The sequence below is a fragment of the Kogia breviceps genome, chromosome 17 (genome assembly GCF_026419965.1).
Source record: "Kogia breviceps isolate mKogBre1 chromosome 17, mKogBre1 haplotype 1, whole genome shotgun sequence".
Lineage (NCBI taxonomy): Eukaryota > Metazoa > Chordata > Mammalia > Artiodactyla > Physeteridae > Kogia > Kogia breviceps.
Window position 1 is genome coordinate 67,550,022 of NC_081326.1, and position 13,540 is coordinate 67,563,561.

Below are 13,540 nucleotides of genomic sequence, written 5' to 3' on the forward strand. Positions count from 1 at the left end.
TGAAAATTGGGAGACCTGATTTCTAGTTTTGACTCTATCACAAAATATGTGACTTTACACAGGTCAGTTTACTTGGTAGACTAAATGTCTCACATTTCTTCTGGCTCTGATTCTACATATGGTACAATATGCTAACATCTAGTGGATACACTTAAATTTAGTATTTTAAAAAGAAAAATCTTAGTTAAGCTATTTTATTTATTTTCAATTAATTAATTTATTTTTGGCCATGCTGGGTCTTCATTGCTGTGTGCGGGCTTTCTCTAGTTGCGGCGAGCAGGGCTATTCTTCATTGCGGTGCGCAGGCTTCACATTGCGGTGGCTTTTCTTGTTGCAGAGCACAGGCTGTAGGTGCGCAGGCTTCAGTAGATGCGGCGTGTGGGTTCAGTAGTTGTGGCTCGCAGGCCCTAAAGCGCAGTCTCAGTAGTTGTGGCGCACGGGCTTAGTTGCTCCTTGGCATGTGGGATCTTCCCAGACCAGGGCTCGAACTCGTGTCCCCTGCATTGGCAGGTGGATTCCTAACCACTGTGCCACCAGGGAATTCCCAGTTAAGCTATTTTAAATAAAACACTCACTAGGATGCCTGGCTATGTGCAATAAGTACAACAAATTAGCAGACCAATGTTGTTCCTTAAATGGAAGTGAGCCATAATAAAAGAGTATTACATCAGATTGTCATGGCATCTTGGAGTTTGATTCAAAGATTACTAGTACTAGTACTCTTCCATGCACCCAGCCATTAAAAATTAAACCACCAATGCAAATTAGCTGCCTGAGTTGCAAATTTAGACTAAAGCAAAGAAATGCTTCCCGCACTAACATCCTGAATTCAGGGACAGACAAAGGTTATGAGAAGGAACAGTACAAAGTTCTGAAGTAAATAATTTAGGAGTATACAAAATGGTGTGTGATGGAAATATGAAAGCAAAACAAAACTGCAACTCAGAATTACCTATTTTATAAGGATTTATTATGAAAGTTTCTCTTTAAAAAATATGATCATTGGGCTTCCGTGGTGGCACAGTGGTTGAGAGTCCGCCTGTCGATGCAAGGGACACGGGTTCGTGCCCTGGTCCAGGAAGATCTCACATGCCGCGGAGCAGCTGGGCCCGTGAGCCATGGCCACCGGGCCTGCGCGTCCGGAGCCTGTGCTCCGCAACGGGAGAGGCCACGGCAGTGAGAGGCCCGTGTACCGCAAAAAAAAAAAAAAAAATATATATATATATATACATATACATATATGTATACATATATAAATTCCTAGATTTGATTTACTCATATTTTACTTTGGATTATCATGTAAGACCAACGAATAATTTTTCTCTGTGTTCTTGTCTGGTTTTGATATTTTATATATTAGCTCTTTCTTAACAGTTTATAGAAGATAGAGCACATCAGTTCCTTGATGAGTTTTATGGGAAAGTTCTTCCAAACATCTTTTTCATCTTTGAACCTCTAGCCTCCAGCAAACATTCTATTATACAGTCACTACTCAATAAACATTAGCTGAATTAATGGATGAATTAAAATTCAAGTAAAAAAAGCTTGTTCATCAAAGAAGAGCATATCTAAATGAAGGGCATCCTGTAAAAGGTGTAGCTTTAGGTCAAATGAAACAAACTGCAACTTTACAAAGTAGGGAGTGGGACTTCCCTGGGGTTCCAGTGGTTAAGACTCCACGCTACTACTGCAGGGGGTGTGGGTTCGATCCCTGGTCGAGGAGCTAAGATCCCACATGCCGTGTGGTGCAGCCAAAAAACAAAACAAAACAAAACAAACAAACAAAAAACACACAAAGTAGGGAGTAAGCTTATGGAATGTGTTGCCTACAAAGGAGTAATGCAAATATAAGCTCCACAAAGTTGAGAAACCCAACCAAGGACAAGGTTAGCAGGCAAAGGTTTACTGATAACACATCAAAGCTGGTCTAAACGGCACTGATACTTTCCCACAACACCCTTTATCACCACTGAACTAATCGTCATCGGTATTTCTCGTGTTCCTAGGAATTACAGCAACGAGAGCCCAAATTCTTAAAATCTTGATCCTAAAACACAACAGTCATCCTCAGAAAAATCGCTTTTTAATATATTTTGGCACGGAGGTTAAGGGCTACAGAGAGGTTCTCATCCACTACATATAAACATTCCACCTCACCCTCCAAGAATGAACGCCTCTGATTCCTCTCCCAGCCACCAAACTACAGCAAAAACAGCAAGGAACTTGGGCCTCAATGCCAGGTTAGGAGGTCTCAAGGTAGTGAAAGGATAAAATACGAACCTGTCATCATTCTTTTCCCCTCAGAGATTTCAGTGGAGGAGAAAGAGGGGGGAAAGCAGGAAACCTCCAATCTCAAGGAAATCTGCCAGGATTTGATATATAGGAATAAGCATTTCTAGTTATCTCTTTATGATTGAAATGGTTAAGAGGCTCTTAAAAATTGCCCTTCCGGGACTTTCCTGGCAGTCCAGTGGTTAAGACTCTGGGCTTCGGGCTTCCCTGGTGGTGCAATGGTTAAGAATCCGCCTGCCAATGCAGGGAACACAGGTTAGAGCCCTGGTCCAGGAAGATCCCACATGCCGAGGAGCAAATAAGCCCACGAGCCACAACTACTGAGCCCGCGTACCACAACTACTGAAGCCCATGTGCCTAAAGCCTGTGCTCCGCAACAAGAGAAGCCACTGTAATGGGAAGTTCACGTACCATAACAAAGAGTAGCCCCGCTCGCCGCAACTAGAGAAAGCCCACACGCAGCAACAAAAACCCAACGCAGCCAAACAAACAAACAAAAAGACTGTGCTTCCACTGCAGGGGGCATAGGTTCGATCCCCGGTTGGGGAGCTAAGATACCACATGCCACACAGCATGACCAAAAAAATGAAAAAAAAAAAAAATTGTCCTTCTACTTTCCCTCATAATTTGAATTAAAAAGATAAAGTATTCTCTGAAGTGAGAATTCCCTATTTTTTTTTTTTTTTTGGTGGGCTGAGGTTTCTTCTTAACATTAATAGTTGCCATGAGGAGTGAAAGATATCAGGCAGAATGGCTTAATATCCAATCATCAATGAGTAAGAGAATCTTAGAACAGGAAGGGACCATCTACACTGGCCTTGGACTTTGAGCTTCCAGAACAGTGAGAAATAAACTTCTGTTGCTTGTAAGCCACCTAGTTTACAATACTTTGTTAAAGAAGCCCAAACTAAGACATGCACTAAAATGGAAGACTCAAGCTTGACCATCTAACCTTAGTAAGAACTTATTCTACAACATCTATCTATGCCAAGTAGTCATTTAGCCTCTACTTACTTTACTCCGCATGACTACATCCAAAGAGTAAGTCATTCTGTTCTCAAATGACAAATTTTTAGACTCAAGTCAATTTTAAAAAACGTTTTAAGAAACTTCAGCCAATAATCAAATGATACACACTTAATCTGACACGAATTCAACCCTCAAGAACCACACAAAACTTGTATTAAGCTGAAACTCACCCACTTGTTAATTTCTCCTCATTGGTCCCAGTTTCCACTGGCCTCTTGGAACCAAACTAACCAAACAATCCCTGTGTTGCTTGACAACTCATTAAATATTTGAAGTAGCTTAAAATATATTAAACTGAGGTAAAAGAAAGTTATGCATCAGACTATATACACATGCACACAGACACCCACACACACATGCTCATGTATGCAAAAAATTACAAGATAATCTCCTATCTCGTAATTATGAGGATTTCGCTTCTGAAAGAGCTTTATTTAGAAGGGTTTATTTAGGAAATATTCATCATAAGGACCTTCTTAAACATTACAGACTGAAGGAACTAAGGGCAATAGAATTCATTTTTCCCTGAGCGACTATAATTTAACTTTTACATCCAAAGCACCTTGCAGAGGTGCTAATTCAAAGTAATTACTAAATGAAAAGTAAAAGTCAATGATTGAGATCTTACTGTGTATCACATAATATGCTAAAGTATTACAGATACAGTATTATCTCATAAAATCCTCAACTATTTTATGTGGTTAGTTAGCACCATAATCCTTATTTTACCTCTGAGCTACCTGAGGTCAGAAAGATTAAGTAACTTGCTCAAGGTCAACAATTAGTAAACAATGAAGGTGGAATTTTCATTGAGGCAAATTTGGCTCCCAACAGTTCTCTTAACCATATTGCCTTACTGCTTCTTAGTCATAAATAAAAGTACACATAATTTATCTGAAAGGAGTTAAGAAAATTTTCAATTATTGCTGAAAGAAATTAATTCAATACCAGCATTAAAATTTCTAAATTAGGGAAAAAACTCTCAGAAAAAAAATTTCAAGAAAAAAAAAATACGAAGACAAGAAAAAGACAACAGATGCTAACTAAGAAATGTCTTTGGGGGTTTCCCTGGTGGCGCAGTGGTTGAGAGTCGCCTGCTGATGCAGGGGACACAGGTTCGTGCCCCAGTCCAGGAAGATCCCACATGCCGCAGAGCGGCTGGGCCCATGAGCCATGGCCGCTGGGCCTGCGCGTCCGGAGTCTCTGCTCCACAACGGGAGAGGCCACAGCAGTGAGAGGCCCGCGTACCGCAAAAAAAAAAAAGGAATTGGGGACTTCCCTGGTGGTGCAGTGGTTAAGGGTCTCCCTGCCAATGTAGGGGACACGGGTTCATGCCCTGGTCCAGGAGGATCCCACATGCCACAGAGCAACTAAGCCCATGGGCCACAACTACTGAGCCTGCGCTCTAGAGCCCGCGAGCCACAACTACTGAAGCCCACGCACCTGGAGCCCGTGCTCCACAACAAGAGAAGCCACCGCAGTGAGATGCCCACGCACCGCAACGAAGAGTAGCCCCCGCTTGCCGCAACTAAAGAAAGACCACATGCAGCAACAAAGACCCAACGCAACCCAAAATAAATAAATTTATAAAAAAATAAAAGGAATTTAAACGTTTTCCTCGTTCTTGAATTTAAATTAAAATCTCTTACACATAACTTCTCCAGGCTCATCATAATCAAACAGAATACAAAAACAAAATATAAATTTTCTCTTCTTGGTAATCATATAAGTTTTAAGATACATACTTCAATAACTTTTCTACATTTTGTATGTCTTTAAACCAGTATCTTAAAAGATAACGATAATATGATATCTCTCTTAAAAGATAATGCTAAAAAGACTCCAACAGAGGTCATTCATTACACTTTGATCTTTCAGAGGAGGTGGTAATTATAACCGCTTATATATGTTTTATTTATATCATTTTTTAAAAATAATACTTTACTTCAGTTAGAGAGTAGACAGATTCCCTCAGCAAATTTAACAAGCATACTCTATAATTATTTTCAAATACCATGGTCTGATACCTTTCACTTAATAACGTTATAAAAGCTGATTTACCCAAAAACAAACAAAAAAACTGATTTACAAAAAATTGGAGGTAATCTACTGTTTCTCAGTATAGCGGAGCATATTAATTTTAAATGAATTTTTGAAACCATTAAGTAAGACCAAAATGCAGTGTGTGTATATCATATAAACTTTTTTGAATTAAGTATGCTACCCAATAATTATAGCTTTTTAAGTTTCACATAGCATATACAAGGACAATACTTATATAAATCCAAGGTCAAATCACTTAACTACTTTGAATATTTTTACGCTATGTCTAAAGTTGCTGGGAGGGAGAAAGGAGAAGAGAAAGGAAGGAAATGACAAGGGATAGAAAATCTGAGGCCGAATATAAGGTTGATGAAATGACTTGAAATCATGTAGCTCAATTCTCTAAATTCATCAAAGAAGGGAACTGAGGACCAGAGAAACGTGGTGACTTGGGCAAAAGCAGCAAATTAGTTTTTTAAAAGTGGGGCTTCTTCCAATGACGCTGACAGTGCAGCTTTTAAGAACGTCTTTAAAATATGGCATCAGCGTCAGATCACACTGATAGGAAGAATCAAGGACCACAACCAAAAAAAAGGAAAAAAACCAAAACACCCAAACAAACACCACAAAAGTCAGATACCCCTTCCATGTCCTCTTCAAAACAAATATTAGGGCTATTTTTGTCATCAACCAAACTTCAGTACACCTGCCACTCCCTTTATTAGCAGTCAGCCACAAGGTGCTGGACATTCAAATTTAGTGACACCATTCCAGGCTCTTCCTGGCTTAGGTTGGCATATTCTCATGTACAGTGCATACTCCTGAAGTAAATGGAAGACACTTGCTGACTTCTTACAAGTCTTGACGTTTTTGTGCTTCCACAACACAAGCATCAGAGCACTTACTATTTGCATCCTTCCTATGACAATTATGACATTTCTCTTGTTAAACTTTTAGCATCTCAAACTGATATGTTACTTTCTTCATGTTTATTTCATGTTCCCTGAACAAGAATGTGAGGTCTTTGAAGGCAAGCACTCTCCAGGGCTTCACACTTATCTTCTGTTCCCTTTTCTACAGAATATGCTGTTGTTTCTCTGATTATTGATCAGCAAACAGAAGTTTCTTCAAAGCTATTTCGGTTAGAGTATTTCTTAAGGAATGGATGTATAACTCTACTTCTTTAAGATTAGTTATACAGAACATAAAAAACTACACTTACTCAAATATAATGGAGAAAGAAAGGTCTAGCTGACTTTTCACTAATAGGAGTTCTTAATCTGAGGTTCAGAGAGAGAATTCAGTGACCTCCTGAATCTGGATGGGAAACTTCTTACTAACCTCTATGTGAGATTTAACAATTCCTTCAATTAAGATTATAGGTAACAAACCACAGTAGGATTAGAAATATCTATGAATTTGTCATTAATAAACATCACAGGTATTTTCACATTACATTACAATTACTGCAAACTCATCATTATTTAAAATTACAGTACTTAGCAGAATTGTCACTAAAGCTTATTCTCTAATGTGAGAAGATATATAATACTCTATCAAAATTTGCATTTTTAATATTTGTTAACTACATTTCAATACTAACTGGTTTCCTTTGTAATTCTATGCATTTTACTTCATAAAATCATGGATTATTATTAGAATTCATGGAACAAAAAAATGGTTGAGAACTCCTGCACTGTAACACAGAGAGCAGGTGAGATGATTACAATTCCAAAGGACTACTATGATAACTGTCATATCAGTTCTAATAAAATGACAGGCAAGTGTTGAAATATATATATCTGTTTATAATTAGAAAAAACACAGAGACTTTAAGCTGATCATTTTCACTTGAAGAACACAAAGTATGTCTACATAAAAATTACATTTTCAAATACCTATTAACTTGTTACAATGAAAACAATTACAGGACTATAAATGGTTAGGTACTCAGGACCCTTTAACGGTAATTATTTTTTTGTCGTGGTTGTGTTCTTTACTTTCAAGACTTTATAAAAGGACCAAAATCCATTATAGGTAAGTGTCTTTCCTTCTAGCTAGCTTTCAAATATATATATACATTTTATTTTTAACTACTAGAATTATGGCTTAGACATTTTTTTATCAACTATACTGGTGACAGCTAAAATGACTTAAAAAGGAATTCAAAGAAAAACACATACCTCCCCTATTGAAAGGAAGCTGCAAAAAAAACTTCTAATTAATCTATATTACTTCCCATTCTAAGCCAGAAACTAAACAATATAGGGTATTTCCTAGACATTTTTAGCAGTTCAATATTATATACAGAACATTTTCCTTAAATTATGTCTAGTCAATGTAGTTTTTTATTTAAATCATAACTTTTCATTTGTATTTGAATAATCATTTCCCCCAAAGACATATTTACCTTCAGCCAGTGCTGGTGATTCTGTTCTTGTCCCTCTATCTGTTTAAAGAAAAAAGGAAGAAAGTCTAAAACATTATTATAATTTAAAACAAGTTTTAATTTTATGAAAGCTAACTTTAACAACAAAGTTCATCAATGCTATCACATAACCACCTGCATGAGCCATATATTTCTCCCCTTGGATTAACTCAACAACTATTTATGGAGGACTTACTAAGAGTAAGGCATTATCTTAAGCCCTGAGAAATACCAATAGGTGATACAAAACACCCTAGTTGACACTCTCAAGATATTAAAAGACAAGCAGGTGTACCAAGAAAAGTACACAGTTCTCATCACAGCTTATGAAGCAGGAGATAACAAGAGAAAAAAATTTACTAATTCTTTATTCACATACCAAGAGAAAAAAGTAGTAGTAATTCCTCTTTATTCTTGTAAAATTATCAAAAGAGGCATATTTCTATATTCTTATCACAGTTTCAATGTATTAAAAAATCAGTTTTATTACTGATCCTTATATTCCGTGACAATTACCTATTATAAGCCAGAGGCACACTGGCAAAACTCACTGAACCACAAAGTCCTCTCTAGGACTGGTTTTACTTTTTCAAATCCTTATTAAACAATTTTAGGTGAAATGAAATTTTCAGAATGAGTTTATTCTAACTTTGCAACTAAGAGCAAAGCCAGATAACAAACTAGCTTAATTCACAGAGTGAGGAGACACATTTGACTAATGTAACTAATCACCTTTATGTAAAATTTTCTTCCCCTAATTATTTATCTCATATAACCCAAGAGTCGTGTATTAACAAATATAACAAAAATGTCTATGTATAAAAGATTGGTAACATCTTGAGGGAACTGGGCAGTGTCATCCAAGCGGGTAAGTGATCTGACACAGTCTTCCCAAGGCCAAAATGTGGCACTGTGTCTCTGACAGATTAAAAAAAACAAAACAAAACATGAATCCAGGAACCAAAAGATGAAAAGCAGACTGGCAACCTTAGGCTCCACTGGGTTAAAAATTCTGATTCTGCAGGAGAAGGGGAGGTGCTTCGGTCAGGAGCCACAGGAAGAATTCCAAAGCAATAATCAAATGGGAGGAGGAATGAGGGGACGTGGCAGCGCGGGGCGGCGGCGGCGGGGGGGTGGGGGTGGGGGGTCCTGTAGACTGACCCTAACAACCACGAGGACTTATGGCTGCTGCTACACAACCGGCACAGGAGAGAGGGTATCGCGAACCTAGGGGATTCGACTGAGGCTGCCATGTCCAGGGATAACTGTAAATGGGCAGCTGCAGCAACTATGGCCCGACAAGGATAAAGTCACTACAGGCACTGATCCCTTGGGGAAGAAAATCTGGGTCACTCTACCAGGAGAATGGATCAGCCTGTTGCAGTGCTGGCTGAAGGTGAGGAAGATCTAGAATAAGCAGCGGACTGAAATAATGAACGTTATTCCACTAACCCTCCTGCTATAAGTTTGATGTAGAGACTGTGGCCAGCCACCACCCTGAAAGCTTCGCAGTGAAGGGCAAGCATTCAATGGAGGGTACAAGAGGGTGGGCTGTATGGGACACGTCTCACGTGTCACGTCTCACTGCCTCACATCTGCACTCCAGCTGAGGCACCTCCCTTAGCTGCTTGCTGCACTGGTAGGGCTCACTTCCCACTCAAAGGCTTTGCAATAAGAGATCCTAATGGGACTCTTCGGCCATCCTGAGTCATAATGAACCTGGAAGCATGAAGGTGTTAATACCAACACCCTGGGCAACCCCTAACCAATGGGGGGATGAGGTCTGGTATAGAAATACCCTCTTCTTCCCACCAAAAGGCATATGCTTCATGTCTTCTGAGGGCTTCCTAAGGATCAAGCCCCAGCTGCTCACAGAAGCGACCAGGTCAATAATACACCCTTAGATTGACTTTCCTTTTCCGTTTCACTTGCCCTAGTTCTCCAACTTCTGTTTCTTGTTAATATTTCCCCCAATAACTCACCTGCCTAAAAAGTCCCTGTCTCAGGCTCTGCTTTGGGCGTGAAGCCAGGTCGACACTTGTCCTTCAGGATACCACACCTCCTTCCCTTCTGTCCCACCTCACTGGATGCTCCTTCATCGCCTTTGCTCAACTTCTCTTCTCTAAAACCCCCGAAAGCTGACATGTCCCAGGGCTCAGCCCCAGGTTCTCCACTCTCTTTGTGACCTCCTTCCGTCTCAGACTCTCTGGGTCATCTCTACAGCTCAAATTTATTTATCCAATCCAGACATTTCTCTCCATCTCCACACTCTCACAGCACTGCCTACTCAATATCTCCACTAGGATGTTTTCACGAAGACCTCCGACTTAACATGTTCAAAACGGAACTCATCTCACTCCCCAAACCTGACCTACCTGCAGTCGCCCTCATTTCAGTTGATGGCACTTCTGTCCTTACAGTTGCTCAGGTAAACACCTTGGATTCCTCTGCAACTACTCTTTCTCACACATCCCATATTCAACTCAAACTCTCACTACCTAAAATCTTCATGGCTACTATTCTATCTCCTGTTTACTCAATGTTGAAGGTTCAGCAGCATTAGCAGTATTAGATCTACTATTACTTCTGTATTCAAGCATCTCTAGAACAGGTGTTGCAAAGTTAGATGCTGAGACCATGTCAGAAGTGCTAAGTGGGGCTTAATATCTACAGAGTGCCACAGCTATTAACATGCCAGGCTGAAAATACAGGTGATCGATCCAATGCAAAGTACTCATATAAAACAATTTTTAGATGTTATAAAGTAATTAAATAAGTTTTGGAAACACTCAGTAGGCAAAAGTAACAGTCTGAGGGCTCTATATTTGGTTGATGAACCATCAGTTTACAACTTCTGCACTAGAACTCTGTATTGTCTATAATTGATATAGTATTAATCCTTAATCTTTTACTTTCCTCTATCAATTAGGAGATGAATGGGAGCTATTTACGTTCAAAGCCTTACTTGCTCTGGTTTTCCTCAAAAGCTCCTCTTGGATCAATGCTACTACAAATGGAATGAATAAACACATTTTTGCTTTTTCTGCCAAAGGAAAACTTCCTTCCCTAAGACCCAATGCAGCCACCCAGAAATAAAACAAGTGGCTTGGCTGGCCACTTGCATAAACCACAGGAGAAAAACCAGTGCCACTTACATAAAACCACGGGGAAAAAGTTCCATTGATTCTGCCTAATTTTTAATAAATCAAGAAATAATAAAACACTTGTAACTGTTTTCACCCTTAGAAATCAAATGTCAGGTCCTAAGTAATGATTATTAGATAATATGTAAATTAGATAATCCAAGCATCTAAAATCTTTAAACCTAGAGGTTCCTCTAGGAACCTCTGCCTCCAGCAAAACATAAGAGTTATGACCTCAGAGCACGGTCAGCCACATTGACAGCTTTCCAATATTTTGAATGATGGTAAATAAATCTAACTGCATTAAATAAATGGTGTTGAAATACTCCCATGAAAAAATGAGATACAACCTTCTCAACCTAGATTGCATTCCTCCTTCATTTGGGTACATGATAAAACCTAATTGAATTCAATTTGTTTTAAGCTCCCCTTGACATACACAAAGCAATTTAAAAAGCCATCTTAAAAACAGAAAAGAGCACTTGAAATAAAGGGCCTATTGACCATGTTTGCAGATCAGACAATACTACAAAAGTGCATTATTACATAATTCCAACAAAAATCTGATTGTTTTAAATTTGAGAACTTGAGAAGGTTATTCTATATCTATTTGAGAAAAAAGAAACATGCAAATCTACAAAAAATTTTTGAAAGACAGAAGAACAACAGGCGAGATGGACTCATCCTACTCATTAATAATGAAAACTTGTGGAACTGGCATAGATATATAGTGAGGGGAAGAGAACAGAAATCAGAATAGGCCTAATTGTATATAAATGTAAAACAAAAAAACACCACCAAATACTTATCAGAAAGTCTATTTATGTATACAGCACCAAAATAGATACCCTACGAGATGCTATGATGAAAAAGATTGACTGTGCTCTCTAAAAATGTCTAGTCTTACTATAGCAATTAAAATGTTCAAGGTAAAAATGAGTAGCATGAGAAACAGCTACATACAGTGCCGTGGCAATTACAAAATTCCAGCTAGGAAATTAGGTATTAGAAAAGATTTTATGAAGCTTTGGAGCTCTGGTAGCTGAAGTAGATTTTGAAGCATGAATAGCATCTGGACAAGAAGGTTAAAAGTACAAAGAGAACATTCTATGTGAGGAAAGTATAAAGTAGTCATCACAGGACAATGAAGAAAGAAAACTTTATTTAATAAATTGTGCCGAAATAATTCCATGGAAAACTAAGATACAACCTTCTCACCCGACATATTCTAGATAGAGAAGAGTTTAATTTCTTAAAGCTAAATCTCAAAAAATAGAAAATAATACCTTACTTATCTTCAGACGAATAACTTGAAGCACTGTAAGAAATTTAAAATGGAGAGAATCAATCATATAAAAATTTAAAATAAAGGAAATCTAAAATGTTTTAATAGTTCATGTAAATATACACAAAATCACATCAAGAGAGGAAAAGATTATCATGGTAATTTGTATGAGAAAGCAAAACAGTAAACACATATATGAAAAAAATGTATATCCCCTAATAATAAAAAGGAAATATAAGCAAAGTTTATAACAATGATTCTGGAATGAGATACACCTGGGCTGAGTTTCTACTTATTTAAATTATTAAGTTATTTGTAAAATGTTATCTGAGCATCAGTTTCATTTATCTGTAAAATAGCAAAAATAATCTTAAAGATTGTGTGAAGATTAATGGAAATGACAGTTTTGTTGAACATAATCACTATTTTTCTCATTTAATATTAAAATTACAATAATATATACATATCTATTTTGACATTCTATCTCAAGTACACTATACTTAAAAGTATCCATGTCTAAGACACAGCAGAACTCAAATACATGAATACAAATCTCAGGCTTCTATGTCATCCTACACCATAATTACTACCACAAAGCTGGTTTCATTAGAAGAAAGTGTGAAGGTTACATTCAGGGCCCCACTCCGTGCTATACCAAGAACTACATTTTCTATATTGATGAATTATCAAGGTATATGTAATATATATCACCAACCTTGATATTATGTAATGATTAATACCTTATTTACCTATATAATCCTTTGATACTACGTAACTTAAATATCAAGTATATTTCACATCTTAAATTGGCACTATCAGGAAATCCTTAAACTCTATTGTAAACTCATGCTCCCAAAGGTTTATAAATTATAGACATTTCTCATGAGTCTAAAGAAGCTGTATTATCTGCAGGAAGAAGTAAATTTACAAGTAACAGTTGAATAGACAGCTGCAGGTCATCAGAACATGACTTTATTTTTATAGGTTCTAAAAATTTCTTATAATTTTCTTTTTCCCTTTTACTATAAGAGCAACACATGTTCACCAAACAAAATACATAGGGAAAATAGAAAGAAAAAATATCACTACCTGTAATCCCACAACCAAAGCTAACTACTTGTAACAACTTATTTCATTCCCTTCTAATGCTTCTTCTATGCATATCTGTATACAGTTGAACACCATTTTCTTGTATGTGTCCTGCTTTTTATCATTCATACCATAAGCACCGTTTTCACATCATTAAAAATTCTTCCCAAATCATTACATCCCATCCTATCATATGGGTATATCACATTTTTTTCAAACACTTTCCTACTA

General features: G+C 37.6%; 1 protein-coding gene across 23 annotated transcripts in view; it reads right to left on the bottom strand.

The window, feature by feature from the left end:
* The window catches only part of CYRIB (CYFIP related Rac1 interactor B), a 156,294-nt gene that overhangs the window by 45,244 nt on the left and 97,510 nt on the right, over positions 1–13,540 (bottom strand). For 13 of the 23 annotated variants that reach the window (XM_067018017.1, XM_067018020.1, XM_067018021.1 and 10 more), the window contains one exon: positions 7,775–7,813. The exons of 1 other annotated variant lie outside the window; for it this stretch is intronic. The gene's annotated coding sequence lies outside the window, so the exon portion shown is untranslated. Of the gene's footprint in view, positions 1–7,774; positions 7,814–12,221; positions 12,254–13,540 lie in introns of all 23 variants that reach the window. 9 more of the 23 variants (XM_067018026.1, XM_067018034.1, XM_067018028.1 and 6 more) reach the window with 1 other exon arrangement.